We start from the raw sequence: 19,557 nt of genomic DNA, 5'->3' as shown, positions 1-19,557 counted from the left end.
TCTAAGGTACATGTCAACAAATTATAGAATGTGGGCAAATCTGGAGGCTGCCTGTTTTTATAAAGTTACATTGAAACAGCCATGTCCACTCATTCATACACTGCCTTTTTTTTAACCACCTTACAACTTTGGGCTACCGTAGTTGCAACAGAGCTCATTTGGTCTCTGAAGACTAAATTATTTACTCTTGGACTCTTACCAGAAAAAAAAAAAAGTTAACCTCTAATCCGGTGCAAGCACAAATGCCCAGCAGCCCAGAGGGGAGACCCATGTCCTCTCTGATGTGATTTTTTTTATGCATTAGGCAAAATAACAACTTTTCTGTTTATTTTTCAAGATCATACCATAGCACTTTACAAATATAATGGACTTTCTCTTTCTTTATTCATAGATTCCATTGGGTTTGTAAGTTAGGACAAAACTGGAAATACTGCAAAGTTTTCCAAGTTGAATGACAGTTCTTAACAACTTTTACCCATTTTTCTAACTCCTTTCGTTTGAATTCAACATTCATTCTCCCAAAGTCTTACCTTCTAAGTTTATCATCCAGAAAATTTACATATTTATAATAAGATGGAATCACAGTTACAGGAAACAGAAGAATTTACACTCATATAGTTATTCATTTTCCTCCTGGCCCTGGGGCTAAGAGGGCAAATATATTGGCAAGTATTTTGTACTTAGGATATAAGAAGATACAGCAACTAATTGACAAATTCTTGATTAACACATTTAAAAAGAAACATATATTCCATAAAATGTACCAATTAGTAATTATATTAGTAATTTGTAATTATTATTATTTTAGTATTATTAGTAATTTGTAATTATATTAGTATTATTATTAGTAATTTGTAATTATAGTAATTAGTAATTATTAGTAATTTGATAGAAAGAGTACCTATTTAGAAGAGAGGTTATTTAAATGATGAGATTTGTTAAGCAGTTCTGTGACTTCATACAAATCCTTTGAACCTCAATTTTCTTACTTGAAAAGTATGGACTAGATTAGAACACTTCTAGTTTTCTTCTAGTTCTGGTAACTTTGCTTTCAATTCTGGCATCTGCAGATCTGGCTGGCAACCTGGCAAGCATGCTGCTTAATTGTGAGTGACGATGTGGCAGGAATCATCACTTTATTCATGATTAAGTTCAATTACATGATAAATAAGTTAAGATTGAGCTATGTAAGAATCCATGCATAACCCCCATATTCAAAATTAATTCAGTGTAATTGTTTACTGAAAGCCCAATATAGTTTAGACCAACTGTAGGGATTCCATGTTCTGAGATGTCAAATTCCAACCCCAGGAAGCCAAATTAGTTCATTTTTATAATTACTTTTTGAGTGTTAAATGATTCTATTGAATGAAGTGCCACAAATTAAGTATTGAAATGAACTGACCTGAACAACACAATGAACATGCCTGAGGCATCAAACAGGTTTGTACTTTGTGTTTATTCTCTTTTATTTTAGAAAATGATAATGATAGAAGAATATTTTCTGATTTTTGAGTACTAAAAGACTGTAGTGGAACTTCCATCACTTTCCAGTAGGCAGGCTCTGCCCTCTAAGTTCACTTGTTCATGACTTTGCTCAGAGCTGGAACAAGCTGGGGTTCAGTGGTTCCAAATGCCCAGGAATTCAGAACTGTGATACCACAGAACAAATGAGGAGGCTGTACTATGTGAGAAATGGGGTATACTCAAAGTGTCTGAAATTGGATACTCCCACATTCATCCACCTTTATGAAGCAGATGGGAAGGATGAAGGGAAGAAATTACTGTAATTCCCACTATGTGCGAGGAATTACACTAATTGGCCTCCTAAATATTGTTGCATTTAAAACATAAAAAAAACTTGGAAAATGTATTTTCTGAATCTGTGGAAGAAGTGATTTAGAATCCTGGCCTATATTACATAACAGCTGTGGTACATTTAGCTTTTCAAAATTTAGGAAATACTACTAAGTCCATGGTTCTAAACTGAACACATTATGAATGATGACTTCTGAGTAGACATTTAAAATAAAACTTAAATGTGAAAGAAAACGTGTTCTCCCAACTTGTCACCCCAGAAGGCTCATTTCTCATTTTCGCTGAAATATATTTCAACAGAAATATTCTTCTGTACTCTTTTTAAGAACCACGGGTGTCTTTAAACATTCAGTCCAACACTGGTGTATTTCTTCCCATGCCCATATCAGCATCCTTGGTATGATTAAATGAAGATACAAATTGCATAAATCAGCTAAGAAAAGGTGCCAACAAACTATTCTAAAACAAATGCACTAGAATATCAAGTAGTTTCCTTTTTTAGATAAGGAAATATTAGATATCAGAGGGCTACAAATAGTTTAATTCTAGAGTACACAGTATATTAATTGAAATATTTTGAGTTCTGTCTAAGGATTACAATATAAACCACTGGTACCAAATGAATTCCACTCATTACATTATTATTTACATATTTCAGATGAGGGAATAAGCAATTAAGTAAATTCCTAAAAGACACATAGCTAATAAGTGAATGAGTTTATTCAAATATTCAAATCAGTAGCATAAAACTAAAGCTCAGCCTTTTTCTACTGCCCAAACTTTGCTCCAACTATTCTGTTAGTTTGCAGGATTTCTAACCATCCAAGGCAGACTAGCACTCTCATCCCTCCACTCCCAGGCCTAAAAAATGAAGAAAAATAAAAGCAAAAATTATACTATAGGCTTTTGTGTACTGCAGATAGTCCATATAACATTTAATGCACGGCCTTCTAACCTGTGGCTGAATCCCAGCATTACTGCAACATTCCCACTTTTAGTGGTCTTATGTCTTGTTTGCAAGGGACCTAGGATGCTGTTGTCTCCTTTTTCAGTCACAGGCTTAAATTAGTATTATCCATGACCTAGTATTACCCAGCTCAGCAGTTGTGGGAAGTCACTAAAATTCTATGAGTGGCCCAATCAAAGAAGCCCATTATCTAATCTGAGATGGTGGGTTAGTAACACCAGCTTTCCTCAGCCTGCGGGGAGAGGAAATATCCCACCCTGAATGGAGCACCTAGGTTAGGCCAGGACACACAGCTGCTAAGTGCTTACTGACTATGTCAGCGAGAGTGCCAGGGGCCGGGAGGCAGACCAAGTCCCAGGATATTCAGAGTAGGGGCCAGAGTTAAGGGCAAGGGCCAGGCACTCTGCAGTCTTATCCTCACCAATGGTGAGGAAAGGGCAATGGGGAAAGAACTTTGCCCCTGGGACAGAAAGTCTTCACAATTTTGTCCAGTTCCATCTCTGAAACCTAGAATGTCAACTATGTGGTCCAAATCAGGATAATGAAGGGTTTCAAGGCACTGTAGATAATGGCTTCAGTTAAAAGGATTGAGGTGGCACCGGAGAACCCCATGAGGGAAAGAAAGCTGAGCTGGATTCAGGTCTATGCCTCCTACCATCTGTATAGTAAACATGAGAAGGCAACACATTTTTGATGAAAAAAACCCCAATTGTGAGCTTTGATGTAGCTGCAAACATTTGGGCAGATGTCATGTGCAAAAGTAAACCAATTTTTAATTGTCCCTTTAAATTTCTTCAACTGCCTTAATTTGGGAGGAAAATACTATTACAATAATTATTTCAGTTCATTTGCTTATTGCAACAACACATAGTGGTAAATGAGTCAGTGTTGTGACTCTTTAAAAAAAGAACAACGGTATTTAAGGAAAAAGTAATACTTAACATATCAGCCAATTTCTGAAGCATTGGGGCACTGGAATTAAGTGGGGAAAAAATATGAAAAATCAGAAAAGTCCTTCATGCCTTTCATTCTAGCATTTCAAAAAGAAGGAGTGACAGAAGAGAGAAAAATGAACCAACACCTCACGCAACCACTCTTTTCTGTTCTTTGTCCTCCATGGCTTAAAAATTTAGGTGGGGGCCCACCCTGGTGATGCAGTGGGTTAGAGCACAGCCACTTCAGCATGTGTCCAGGACCCCCGCCCAGGAGGTGACCCACATGGCGCAGCAGACTTCTCCTGACCCGCCTACTGCTCCCCTCAGCAGTGTACTTCTTCACTCTGCCTGTTCTGCTCCCCATTCTATCTCTGGTGAAACCTCTCACTGCTCCTGCATCTCTGGCTTGTACCCCAGTTCTGTATGCATAAATAAATAAATCTTAAAAAAAAATTAGGTGGGGAGATTAGTTTAAGGAATTCTCAAGCATTAGTATACACATTTGCAAGAGAAAGCTGATTAGAATTTACTATATATATATATATATTTTTTTTTTTTAAGATTTATTTATTTATTCATACAGAACTGGGGTACAAGCCAGAGATGTGGAGGGTGAGAGGATTCACCAGAGACAGAGTGGGGAGCAGAACAGGCAGATCGACGAAGTACACTGCTGAGGGGAGCAGCGGGTGGGTCAGGAGAGGTCTGCCACTCCATGTGGTCCCCTCCGTTGCAGGCGGGGATCGAACTCATGCGGAAGTGGTTTCAGCTTCTTAGTGCAGTGCTTTAACCCACTGCACCACCAGGGAGGGCCCAGAATTTACTATATATTTTTCATGACATTTAATTCCCCAAACTAAAATCACTCAATAGTTTAATAAATACAGTTAAATGAATTGTTTTTGCATCTTGATTCAATTATATGTTATTATATGTTCATTTCTTTAACCAAACATACTCATTATAAAAATACCACAGAAGAATAATTAGATGGCATCAAGTTGTTTGGCACAAAGTTATTGCTTCCCCTCTCCCCCAGGACCCCATTTATAGAGAGAAGCTAAAGTTCCAAAATTGCTTTGGTTAAGTCCGGTTAGTCCCGTTTGAAATATATATACACTAAAGGCAAACTTCAGCTCCTGTGATAGGTTAAATATGTGTGCTATAAACCTCAATTTGTCAAAACACAACTTAGGATTTTTGTTTCACTAATTTTTACATGAAAGAAAGACTTGACTAAGAGAAGTGAGAAACATATGCAGCAGAGGAAACCAGGTGGGTAAATTCTGATGAGAACTCTGCAGGTGGTTTGGTGGTTCTAGCAGTTACATCGTTTTTTTTAGATGAATTCATCCACAAGATTGGCATGGGGCATCTTGGTTCAACCTGGCAATGTTTGCTAAGCTACCTATAGGCACATTGCTATATAAGGCCAAGACATTAACTACTGTAAATGCACATTTGTAAATACGATTTTATGAACAGAAAAACAAAGAAATTAAAATAGAACCCAGGCTTTCAATGGGCTAGAAGGCTTAATAAAAATATTTATTAATAAATAAATATGTCCTAAATTGTATGACAATTTTTATATGGTTTAAGAATCTGAAATAACCTTGTGATTTATCACAATGGAAAAAAGATATTCTATCTGGCAAATAAAGACATGTATTTCTATATCTAAATAAATTAATATGAAATGTCATATATATTTCAAATATTTACAGGATGAATCATGAAAGAGACAACATAGTTTTTTTTAAAAATGTATGCACATAGAGAAGTGTCATATCTATTTCTACATTTTCATTTACATATGCTTATATAGATAGTTGATATATCTGAAAGCATTATCTATAAATAGGAGATAACTCATAATTGACAGCATATTTTAAGTTCCAATAGATGGAGTTTTCTTATTCACTTGAATTTTCCTCATTTTGGTTATCAGATCTGTAATATACAATGTTGAGTTTAGATTTGCCAAGTTATTAAGTACATAAGACAAAATCTGCATATTTGCCAGGCTCCTACTCTACTGTTCCTCATGCCTTTGAGACTCTGAGACCATTTCCTTCATCAGCAAAATCAAAATGTGGCTCTGAGGTCATGTAGTGGGCTGTGCCTGTGACAGCTGCCTTAAGACTCTGGGGAGCAAAGGGCCTAATCACCAATCCCTACAAAGAGTATCCACAGGGAGCAAGGTGCTCCACCCCTCACCCAGAAAATAAAGAGCCAGCAACCATCCCCCTCTTGCTTCCTCAGATGGGCCAAATCTTTCTCACAAGGATGGACAAAGCTCTTAATAAAGAAGTTGGGAAATCTGACAGTCTTTGGGGAAAAGAGACCCTCCTGGAACGTGAATCTGCCCTTCGGCAAATCTACTTTACATAGTCATGGTAATTATTTTATATGATTATTTCTCTTTAATCATCATTAGCATCAGCACACTGTCATATAGAAAAACTTTTTTCAGAAATAGGGCCATCAAATATTTTTAATAACCATTCTCTAAACAATAGCAAGTGCACAGTTTATCACTCCATTAAGTTTATACAATTATAAACTGATTATAAAATTAACTTATAGGTTGGTTACAAAATTAAACTTATAAAAATATTAATACTTCTGTATGATATGAAGAAATTCAAGCACTTTTTCCTGTAGTGCTTTTAGATCTGTTTATAAAAGAAGTCTGCAAGGCAATACCTCTTGCAACATTTACTGGCACTACTGTTTTCTGCAAACTATGTCCAGGTCACAGGCCAGTCAACAACCTTAAGTACCTGCCTCATTACCTGGCATGAGAAAGTCGGAGTCAGGTTTTTTGACATCAAAGCAGCTCGCATTTGAAACCTGCATTAGTGACTTGTGCATCCAAAAGAGTGACATTATTTTAATTTACAGCATTCTGGAAGATTTCTCCAAGAAATCTAGCACAATTATCTTCATTACATGTCTTCATCACATCTGTACTTTTGGACTGAAAAAGGCAAGTGGAGTGGATGAAAAGGCACCCAGAAAATGAAAAGAACATAAACAAATTGTCCTGCATGTAATGCAAAGAGAAAGAGGAGCAGTCCAGCATTTATCCTGAGCTGTCTGCTGGGCCAGGTCTTCAACATCTCCCATTGTCCTGCTCCCTTTGGGTCTGCTAGTTGCAGGGGTTCAGATTTTTTCTTCCTGCTAGGGGAAGTCCCTTGGGTACTGATAGGATTCCCCATTTCTTTCTTTTTTTTTTTTAAGATTTATTTATTTATGCATATAAGAACTGGGGTACAGGCCAGAGGTCCAGAGGGTGAGAGAATGCACCAGAGACAGAGTGGGGAGCAGAACAGGCAGATCTACTGAAATATACAGCTGAGGGGAGCAACTGGGCAGACAGAAGAGGTCTCCCATGCCATGTGTGTCACAACCCTGGCTGGGAATCAAACTCTTCCTGCAGTGGCTTTGGATAACTTCATAGTGCTGTGATTTAACCCATTGCACTACTGGGGAGGTTCCACTCCCCATTTCTTTACTCTGTAGACTCCATTCCTGCTCCCCACTATCTAGAGTCCATATGTACATAGCACTGTCTAGCTGTCTCCCACATGTGTAGCTGTGGGTCTGTCTTTGTGAGTGAAATATGGCAATTACAGTAGACCAAGAATTCCCACCATATGTAATCAGAAGTATTTTTGCTCAGAGGAAGTTTCTATTTTCATTCAAAACTACTGAAACTAAGAACTTCTCTTTATAAGACTGACATGCATTTGCAATTCATTTTCTCTGTGTTCTGGAGAGTTGTGGACTATTCCAAGGGTAACAGATGTCAGCCTTAGTTTACTGTTATTTCAACATCCTTAGAGATGTGCTAGGAGGCACCAGAACACAATACTTTCTCTGGCCAGGGATTTCTGTATCATTCCAACCACTTTCTAAGTAAATACACAGTGTTGCTAGTAGCATGATGACAGCTGACTGCCAGTGGTAAATTTAGGACTGCAGCAGACCCTCACATCTCATTCTCACTGGAGCTGTATCCAGGGACAGCATAAATGTACTCCTCTACAAACTGGGGTGACCCTTGTTTAGTGAGGAGATAATTTACACAATAAGTTAGTTTACATTACAGTTTTGCAAAGAGAAAATTCTACTTTACAACCTGCTACCATTTGTAGGTAAATTGGTGTCCTGTTAATAAGCCATTGAGTAAGGCTAGTTTGGTCTTGAAGAAGAAAACTATGTTAGCTATCAACTTAATCAATTACTAGATAAATTATCTTGAGCTGGTTGTTTACATCCTCGAATCTGACTTTCTGTTTCTGTAAAAGAGATGTTTCCAAAACAATATTTATTTCATAAGAGTAACTTTGATGATTAAAAGTATTTGGAAAATTGCAAAGCATTGTAAATATTCTTTATTTCTATTGCTTCTGGTTAAATAATTTACAAGTTTCTATTAAATATTTCTTTGCAGAATTTCTGCCCTTCTTATTTGTTCCTTGAATTCTAAATTTTAATGTTTATTTGTATTGTACTTGTGAGTTCAAGACTTTTACAACTATTATATCAGGCTCTTATAAAAGCAGGGTGATTTAAAATGCATATTGTTAAACCAGATCATGAACTAGAGCACCAGACAAATCACAACATAAAACTTTTGTAATTTGAATTAGGAAAATTGGAACATTTATCATATGGTATTTCAGGGAGAAAAAAAAAAACAGCTTCTTCTTTCTTCCTTGGAGATATTCTGACCTCCTTCACAGGGTTATTGTGATGAATATCTAATAAAACTTAATGTAAAGCACTTTGCAAAACAAAGTGCTATAAAACTCCTTAACAGTAATAATTAGCTCAGAATCCATTAATGCACAGAACAATTGCTACCAACAAGATAACCAAATAGCTTAAGGACTTTTTATTTTTTGTCTTGGGACATTTACCTTGCCTGTTTTTTTAGGACTTTCTCTAACCGCATAGAAATCACAAAATCCCTGAAGGGTTACAAAACTGCTCATGATCCTCCTTCTCATATGCTATAGGCTGGATCTGAAACCACAATAGACCCAGCTGCTGATGTTCTACAGCCTTAACTATAAAGTGGAGCAAATTGCTTTGCTTTATGATACAGTAATTCCCTTTCATTTCAGTTCGACGATGGGTTTCAGTGTAGAATCTCCCTTGCAATTCTACCCCTACAATGGCACAAAGAATTTATCTTTACATAATTTTCTTTTTGAATAACTGTAGAAGTCCATTTTATATGGTTCTTTTTGAAATGGTTTCAAGAAGAATAGTAATCTGTCTTAACATTAGCTAACTTGCTGTAAGTCATAGCAATACCACCTTCACTACTAATAGTAACAGCTAATATTTTTGATGGTTAACATATATTCTAAATTCTGTGATAAGTGCTCTATAAGCATTACACTATCACCTACTTAAATTTCACAGAAATAGGTCCTCCCTGGTGGTGCAGTGGGTTAAAGCACAGCACTAAGAAGCTAAAGCCACTTCAGCATGAGTTCGATCCCTGCGCTGGAGGTGATCCACATGGCAGAGCAGACCTCGCCTGACCTGCCTGCTGTTCCCTTCAGCAGTGCACTTCGTCAGTCAGCCTTTTCTGCTCTCCTTTCGTCTCTGGTGAATCATCTCACTGCCCCTGCCCCTCTGGCCTGTACCCCAGTTCTGTATACATAAATAAATAAATCCTTAAAATTTTTTTTTCACAGAAATAGATGTGGTAAGATGTGAATAGATGAAAGACTCAGTGGAATATTTATCCAAGATTATACAAGTAGAATAAGAATTTAAACCTTGAACGTCTGTCTCAGTGTTTAAATTGTTGAAGCAGTAGCAGTGGTTTTCTATAAATGAAATCATTTACAGAAATGATTTTCTTTAAAACTTAGAAAATCATAAAACATAAAAAACTTAGTGATTTAATATTTATAAAATGTTTTTGAGTTGTCATTGCCTTTTAACTAGTCATTCTACCACTTTTCATCTGGTACACACACTCATCTTACATCAATATTTCCATGAGATCAGGAGATATGTCTGCATCTATAAATATAGCTGAAGTTTGTCATTTTTTAAAGGTTGCCTAAAAATTTATCTAATTTATTGAGTAGATAATGTTTTACACTAGTGTTCATAACACAGGCTGTTTTGCTTGTTTGTTTTGGATCTACTGTAGTACAAAAACTCAACAGAAGAATAAATATCAGAGAATATTACAATGAAAATTCTTAACATTTTTAATTTAAGATTTATTTACTTATGCATACAGAACTGGGGTACAAGCCAGAGATGCAGGGGTGGAGAGAATCTTCATCAGAGAAAGAGTGGGGAGTAGAACAGGCAGATTGATGAAATACACTGCTGAGGGGAGCAGCGGGCGGGTCAGGAGATATCTACCACACCATGTGGATCTCCTCTGGGGCAGGTGTGGATCGAACTCATGCTGAAGTGGCTTTAGCTTCTTAGTGCTGTGTTTTAACCTGCTGTGCCACCAAGGAGGGCCCATCTTTTAAAGTTATCTATTCTCAGAAAAAATAATGAGTGATATTTCTATGAGGCCACGCAGGTTTTGACTAACATAAAGGTCATAGTATCAGTTAAGCAGGTATTGAAATACAATATAATTTTGAGAAAGTTAGTTAACTTCATACTATATAAAATGAATAAAAAGTAACAAAAATAACAATATTAATAATATTTAAAACTTAATGTTTCATGCCACACACTACTTTTTGGGATTAATGTGTATCAACTCATTCCCTTTTCACAGAAGTTTTAAGAGGCAAAGACTATTTTTGTCTCTAATTAAGAAAAGAAAGATGGGCCTTCCTTGGTGGCACAGTGGGTTAAAGCACTGCACTAAGAAACTTAAACCACTTCTGCATGAGTTTGACCCCCACCTGCCCCAGAAGAGATCCACATGGTGTGGCAGACCTCTCCTGATGTGCCTGCTGCTCCCCTCAGCAGTGTTCTTTATTGATCTGCCTGTTCTGCTCCCCACTCTGTCCCTGGTGAATCCTCTCACCCTCTGCATCTCTGGCCTTTACCCCAGTTCTGTATGAATAAATAAATCTAAAAAAAGAGAGAGAGAGAGAAGAAGGAACATGGAAGATAAGAAACATGCCCAAGTTCAATAACAGATAGATGAGAAAGCTGATTCTTGAGGCTCTTACTCTGACTCAGTCTTAATTGTCCTCTGAAAGCATATGGTTGGGTGCCTGGTATGTAACAGAATGAGTAACAACTCCTCTACAGGAATGGGTAACAACAGCAATCACCATTTACTGACAGATCGTTGGGAAGAAGGGAGGGACATTTTAGGGGCTATGTATTTCCAGATATAATGACAGTATTAAAAAAATGTATAAATAGGAAATGTCTTTGTTCCCAAGAAGCATTAATCTAAACATGTCTTTAATATATGAGTTAGATGTGTCCTTATATCCTCAGGTTAAAATATCCCACCTTCCAACTGGGGAGAAAATAATAATAATAATGAACAACTGTATACTAGAGACATTTTATGGGGGTGGAGTGGGGAGTGAGATCAAAAATTGGGGGGGGGTGCCCTGGACTTTGGTGATGGCACACGGGTTGGTGATGGGAATCCCTTGGGGATTACAACTGAGATGAAAAAAGGCACAAAATGATATAAAAACAAACTTTTATATTTAAAAATAAGTACAATGAGGCCCTCCCTGGTGGCGCAGCAGTTTAAAGTGCAGCACTAAGAAGCTAAAGTCACTTCCGCATGAGTTCGATTCCGCCACCCCAGAGGAGATCCACATGGCGAGGCAGACCTCTCCTGACCCGCCCACTGCTCCCCTCAGCAGTGTACTTCGTCGATCTGCCTGTTCTGCTCCCCACTCTGTCTCTGGTGAATCCTCTCACCTGCTGCATCTCTGGCCTGTACCCCAGTTCTGTATGAATAAATAAATAAATCTTAAAAAAAAAAGTACAATGAGATAGTACCCTCGTAATTATAATATTTGATACAAAAATTAAAATCAAACCAAAAAAATTTAAAAATTCTCACCTTCCATCTTGTAGAAATGTATCTATTGAGGGTGATTTATAAATCATTCAGTAACAGATGATGTTATAACTAAAGCAGTGGGAGTTTTGAAATACCTACATCATATTAAGCTTGTGTTTATTTCAAAAACAGCTCTGATCTAACTTGGATTTTTGGCAGACTCAACATGAGCCCAACATGAACTATTGTAAATCAAAGCTTTTTTTGAAAATCAAACTTGGAATATTTCCAGTCCCAATTAAATATCATTTGATGTGTTTGGCCTTCTATTTTTTTCTTAGAAAAAAGTTTCCTTCTGTTCTCATATTTATGGTCATGAACTCTACTTGGACCTAAAAAGTTGTTTCAGAAAATCATCAAAACTTCAGGACTTTTATAAAATTTGTCCCAAGAATTATAGATATAATTGCAACTCCTGGACAAACTTAGATATAAATATAGATGTAAAATCTGAAAATATTATTCATTTCATATTTTTCATTAAATTGTTTCAAACATTTGAAAATTTCAAATCCTAGTATTGCTTAGCACCTCCTCTGCAGATTGCTTCAGTATCTTTTCAGATTAGGCATAATTATAAAGTAATAAATAACTCATTCCTGATTTAGCCAAGAGAGAGCAATCACACTAAGGAAGTTACTCAAGGGAGAGCTCTTTAAAAAGTCTCTGAAGAGATTTTGTTAACAAAATAATTTATGATTATATTATTCTGTGCATGAATAACCCTCATAAGTATGGCACAGTACAATCCAATTAATTATGCCTCTTAAATGGCTTGATAATTTATAAAATTGTGAAATTTGGCTTTTCTCACTTTTAAAAGTGAATATATGCTGCAGAAAAGGAAAATTTTATAACTGCAAGCCAAAAAAATTTATATAGTTCATATAACAATATTTACTTGCTACGTAGATTCCTGAAATTTTTTTTTTTTTTTTTTTTTTTTTTTTTTTTGAGGAAACAGACTCCGAGTTTAATTAACTTGCCTGATCATCTGATTCACGAGTGAGGGACAGAGTCCTTCCTTGCTCAAGGGCCTAAGCGTCTTCCGGGAACACGAACTTAAAGCCTTTAAGTGAGGTTTGAAGGTTCCTTTGCTTCTCCACAGAAGCAATCTGAGCTGTGATCAAGAATCACAAGGGACTCATAGACGCACGGGCCTCATGCTTAACTAAACCTGTAAACTTAGCGAAGTTCCTTCTTTCCCAGGGTGATTTATGGCGGATGTGGTCTGAACCAGTCCACTCCAAGTCCTGCAGCCCCCGCTTCCTGGAAGTATGATGGGCCCCAAGCATGACCGGAGCGGCCATCGGAGTCCTTGTCTGTCGACGTGTGGTTGTTTCCTCTTGGAGCTGGTCTGGTGCTCGGAGACGCACCCAAGGACCTGGCATGTGAATGTTTTGCGTGTACAGGGAGCTCGGTGCAGGAGCAAGGTGCTGGGCCCAGCCGCGCCTCCTCCTGCTGCCATTACAGAGACTGAGCCCTCTGCAGTGTCGCCTGCCCCGTGCCTTCCTCCCTGGCTTTTATGGGTCTGCACCTGACTGTTAACCTCTGTCACTGCAGGTGAAAGGAGCCGTCGCAAAGTCAGGATGGGACAGCCGTACTCTCCCCAATTCCAAGTCTAACTTGTATTTTAACAGTTTTGAAACTTGAATTACTTTTGTTTAACTTTTTTTTTTTTTTAAGATTTATTTGTGCATACAGAACTGGGGTACAGGCCAGAGGCTCAGGGGCGGCGAGAGGCTTCACCAGAGACAGAGTGGGGAGCAGAACAGGCAGATTGACGAAGTACACTGCTGAGGGGAGCAGCGGGCGGGTCAGGAGAGGTCTGCCACGCCATGTGGTCACTTCCGGGGCAGGCGGGAGTCGAACTCATGCGGAAGCAGCTTTAGATTCTCAGTGCTGTGCTTTAACCCGCTGCGCCACCAGGGAGGGCCTGTTTAACTTTTTTAGGTGACTTACTTGCTAAATAATTTTTTTTTTTAAAGATTTATTTATTTATGCATACAGAACTGGGGTACAGGCCAGAGGTGCAGGGGCGGTGAAAGGCTTTCACCAGAGACAGAGTGGGGAGCAGAACAGGCAGATCAACGAAGTACACTGCTGAAAGGAGCAGCGGGCGGGCCAGGAGAGGTCTGCCACGCCATGTGGTCTCCTCCGGGGCAGGCGGGAATCGAACTCATGCGGAAGTGGCTTTAGCTTCTCAGTGCTGTGCTTTAACCCGCTGCGCCACCAGGGAGGGCCCGCTAAATAATTTTTATAGTCAAAAATATTCAAAAAGAGAGATTGATTCCATTGTCTGCTAATCTCTGTTTAAAAATATATTGAATTAGGGCCCTCCCTGGTGGTGTTGTGCACCTCTGGCCTATACTCCAGTTATATATGGATAAATTAATAAATATTTTAAAAAATATATAAAAATATATATATTGAATTAAACTCATTAGCAATCATCTTTTAAAACTCACATTTTATGTATGAAAGATAACTAGTGAAATATGAGGATTATGCATAGTCATGATATTGTATTTCTTTTTTAAAAAAATAAAGGTTATAAACAAATTTTTTAATGACCTTTTGGCTAAAACTATACACAACTCTGCAAGGATTAAAACAAGTTCTGTTTCTTTTAAAGGATTCAAAAGCTCAACTGACTTTAATAATTTCTATGCTCTTGTAGTCTGTAAGATGTCCTGGTGTTATTTACAATATTGTGAATTATTATTATTATTGAGAAAGCTTACTTTTTACCTGACCATTAGTTCATGAATGCCTTTAGAGGTGGAGAATTGAGATATCGCTGAGAAAGATGTTTAAATAAGTGATGAAAATGTATTATTAGAACTTCTCCCAGTTTGTGTTATGTCAGTATATGAATAATCAGTTTCTCATAGCTGGAACATTTGGGAAAGAAAGATTAATGAGCTTTCTGTATACTTCAATTGTTTTTTCAACAAATAAGGGTAGTAAGTACAAGTATAGGATTCCAATACTAGTAGCATTCTTCACATATTCTTTAAATATTTCTCTCTCCCTTTGTTAAGGAAACACATTTTTCCTAAAATAATCATAAATTTATTAAAATTTTTAAAGAAATGTGTAGGATGTTTCTAAAATACTTCACATAGTATTCTCAAAAGTAACATCTTACATATTATAATTTAGTATCAATGCCAGGAAGGTGACAATGATATAATTTATAGGACTTACTCAGATTTTTCCAGGTTGTGTCTTAATTGAGTGTGTGTGTAATCCTATGTAATTCTATCACATCTGTAACTCATATGACCATCACCAAATTAAGATGCAAAGATATAGCATTACAACAGGACTTTGTTGTGCTCTAGTAGAGTCTACTGGTTTATATTGTACATCACCACTTAATTTTGAATAATTTGTTCCATTGCTGAGAGTAAAGTATTAAAATCCCTAACTGCAATTGTTGATTTGTCCACTTCTTTCATTTTGTTAGATTTTGCTATATACATTATTTCTATCTGATTCTTTTTTGACTTTGTCTTTAATTTTCAAAAGTTTATTCTTGACGTATCTTTTTCCTATTTAGGTTTATCTTCTATATCTGTAATTTTATATTTTCACAAAATTTAGAATGATTTTAATCAATATTTTGTTCAGTTATCTTCTTTGCCTCCTTCTATAACTGATGATACAAATACTGGTTTATTCTTTCTGTCTCATAACTCTCTAGTTATATTTATTTTGTTGCAGCCTATTTTCTCTGTATTATTCAGATAGAGTAAATTCTATTCACTGATTCAAGTTTCTGTCATTTCCACTCTACTAATTAGTCCATCCAATAAATTTATTTCAGTCATTATATTTTATCTTCTATAACTTCATTTTGGTCAGTTTTTATAAATTCAAAGTCTTTACACCAAGGTTTTCTATGTTTTTTAATTATTTTAATTATTTTAATTTATTAGCTGTTAAAGGAATATTATATGATTACTTTTTTTATAGTTCTTACTAGATAAGCCCAAGATCTTCATTTAGTAATATTAGTTGATTGTCTTTATCATTTAACTTGTGTTTTTCATGGTTCTGGGTATAATAACATATTTTTCCTTGTATTCTGGACAATATCAGGAGACTCTTGATCTTATTTAAATATTCTGTTTCAGCCAATAGCCATCTTTTTAAAACTGTAAATCCAGTGACAATTTAATTCGTAGATCATACCAATGACTTTCTAGTCTTTGTTTTTCCCTGCTTGACTAGATTTATTTATTTACATATTCATTTTAAAATAGCGGGCTTATTAGGAAAAGGAAAAAGAAAATGAGAGACACCTGTATGGTCACAAGCAGTCAGGAAAGCTATGTCTAAATTTTTTTCCATATGTAAAAACATTTGCAGTTTTAAATTGAAAAGTATAGATATTTTTTCAATATTTCTACTTTTCATTTGTTTTTGCTTTAACCTTCCCTCAATTCATTTTGAAAATATAAGCAAATATGTATGTATGCGTATATATGTATGTATTACAGATATGTATATATTTATATTTTCAGTGTCCATACAAGTTCTTTGATTTTAATTTTCTCATCTCTTTTTAATACTGAATAGCTTCTTACAAAGATAACAGCATAGTATACATTGTCTTGCACTTTGCTTTTTGATTTAATAATTCGTCTTAGAAATATACTGTAGCAGATACAGTGATCTTTCTCATATCATTTGACTTCATTATGTGGATGAATTATAGCTTATCTAACAAATCTAAAACTTCTCTTAAAATCCTTGAATCAGTGAATATGAAAATATTCTATGAATAGAGGTGTCTCCTTATTTCAGTTCAAGACTCCCCCTTTAAGGACTAAAGTCCTTGAAAGTCCCTTAAGTAGTCAATACCAAAATGTTAAGAGAAAGAACCTAAAATGGATGAAGACAGAATCCCACAGCATTACTGGCTTATAAACCACCCAATTATGGGATCTAAGGAAACTAATATGGAAGTGTTCTTGAAGGCCAAATTCATGTGTGTGTGTGTGTGTGTGTGTGTGTGTATCTATGAATATATATATGTATATATATATATAATGCATGTATACATATGTGTATAGCATACACATATAAACACATACATACATATACAAATGTGTGTGTGTGTGTGTGTGTGGCTATAAAGACCCAAGCAGGAAGAAGTTATTCCTAACGACATATTTCATCACTGTGAAAGTAAGTGGTTAAAAATCAAAAAGAGATGACTGACTTCCACTTCAGAGTTCTTCTACTATGTGATAAATCACCATAAGTTTTATTTGTTGTTGCTTTGTTTTGTCAAGTTATTTTTATACCATCTACCCCATTGCATCCAGTTCAGTTTTCCAACTATTCAGAAGACTATAATCTACTTAAGGAACCCAAACAGAGAAATATATTTTTAGTCAAACCTTCTGGTACTCTCTGTTGTTCCCCAAGTCCTGTTTGCTCATGGTCCAGCCTGCCCAGATGTGTTTATAGCTTTCATACAGGCTCTTCTGTTAGCCCTCAGAAGTCTTATTTTTAAATTTCTAATGTTTAATTCCCAATGTGACAATACCTGTATACGCATATATAAGCATATTCAAATGCAAAGATTTTGAATTTCAAGAATTGCACATTTTCCAGTCTTACTCATTTCATCTCACTCTTCTTCCCTGATGTACTCCTTGAAAAACACATATTGGAATATTCTTTCATTCTTTTTTTCTTCAGAGAAGTATTGAGTTCATCAAGTAGAGAGGAATACATTTGTCTGAGATCATGAAGATAACTCTGATACTTCAGAGATATACTTTGGATGGGTCTTGGACTATGCCTGAGGGTAAAACAGATACAGTTATGCTTTTTTCTCCTAAACTGCACATTTTTAAGTAAGGATTTTTCTCATTTGGGAATCTAGTGATTGCTTAAAATTTAGTCTGGGCACAAGGTTTTTTGTTTTTTTTTTGGTGTTCTCTGGATTTTTTTTTTTTTTAAGATTTATTTATTTATGCTTACAGACAGGTACAAGCCAGAGGTGCGGTGGGTGAGAGGATTTACCAGAGACAGAGTAGGGATGGGAACATGCAGATCTACTGAAACACTGCTGAGGGGAGCAGCGGGAAGATCAGGAGAGATCTGCCATGCCATGTGGGTCAGCTCCCTGGCCAGGGGATCGAACTCATGCTGCAGTGGCTTCAGAGAGCTTCATAGTATGGTGCTTTAACCCGTTGTGCCACCAGGGAGAGCTTATTCTGGCATTTTTATGATATATTTTACCAATAAGATAAAGAAACCCAAGCAAAATTTTGTTCTTCAAACCTAAATATGGTCACTTATTCTTCCTTAATTCATACTTTCTATTCAATTATTTTTCAGTAAGGAGGTCACAAAATTTCTTATCCTCAAGGAAATGTTTCAATAGAATACAAATCAAAACACATAATTTATTTCAACAATATCTTTAGTGCTTATTCTGGTTTAAGTACTTTGTTGCTTTTTTTTTAAGATTTATTCATTTATGCATATAAGAACTGAAGTGTTCGCCAGAAGAACAGTGGGGGTTGGATTAATGAGAGGATTCACCAAAGACAGTATGAGGAGTAAAACAAGTGGATTTACTGAAGTACTTGACCAAGAGGAGCAGATGGCAAGACAGGAGATGTCTGCTGCATCATATGTGAGTTAGTTCCTGGCCAGGATTCTAACTCAGGCCACAGCAGTAATAGCATGCTGAGATTTAACCCCTAGGCCACCAGGGAGGCCCTGGACATGGTGAGTTTAAAGGGCAAGGTAGGAAGAATTTTTAAGAGGACATGTCTAGCCTACCAATGTTGATACTTCTTTATAGCTTGGAAAAGATATTTAAACTAGTAATATATTACTTCATATACACACAATGTGAAAATTATATTGATGATGAAACTAAAAAGATTGTTTAGTTTGAAGAAAATATGCCTGAAAATATCTTTTTTCCAGAAGTCAACAGAGGAAGAGAAGAAGTCAATTGGAGTATCATAGTTCAAGTTTTTTAACATAAATAAGTAGTATTCAAAAGGGAGAGAGACTGGCACAGGGAGAGTATTACTTGAACTAGTCAAATGAACCTGGTTATATCTGTCTGTGTCATCTCCATTAGACCATGACTTAAAATCAATTCACATCTCCAGTGAAATAGCCCATGTTCATGTGGCTGAGACTTGACAATGATTTCCTTTCATTATCAGTTGCCAAATACTTAGTGGAAATATTATTCTTCATCTGGATAGCTGATGATTTTTCCAACACTAAGTTGAAAACATTATTAAAGGGCTAAAAATAAAAATTCCCATTTGTAGATACAACAACTTAAAATGCCATTATATATTTTGATGATTTTATAGCTTTGGGCAATATGATTATCACTTACAATGTATAAGATTTAATAAGGCAATTATAAATATAACATATGTTGCAAAACACTACAACAGCAAATAAATGGAGTCTTTTTAATCTTATCCTCAGAAAGGAATTAATGTACCATTTCCCTAATTTATAATCAAAATACTAAATAAAATTCATTTTAACAGTTATAGCATATCTAACATGTTTCATATCATAAATTTCATAAAGCTAAAGGCAACTATGTCTTTTTAATTGAAAGAGATTGGAGATGAAATGAATTTTAATATGTATATACACTGCTACAAGATTATAGCAAACTAGGACTTAAATAGTACTGAAACTTGGTTGTTATTACTTTTCTCTTCTAGCTCTCTGAACAAAATTACAAGTAGAACAACTAAGAAATCTAAAGGAAAAAAATA

Source organism: Condylura cristata, unplaced genomic scaffold, assembly GCF_000260355.1.
Source record: "Condylura cristata isolate star-nosed mole 26May11 unplaced genomic scaffold, ConCri1.0 scaffold00001, whole genome shotgun sequence".
Taxonomy (NCBI): domain Eukaryota; kingdom Metazoa; phylum Chordata; class Mammalia; order Eulipotyphla; family Talpidae; genus Condylura; species Condylura cristata.
Note: the sequence above shows the minus strand (reverse complement) of the source record.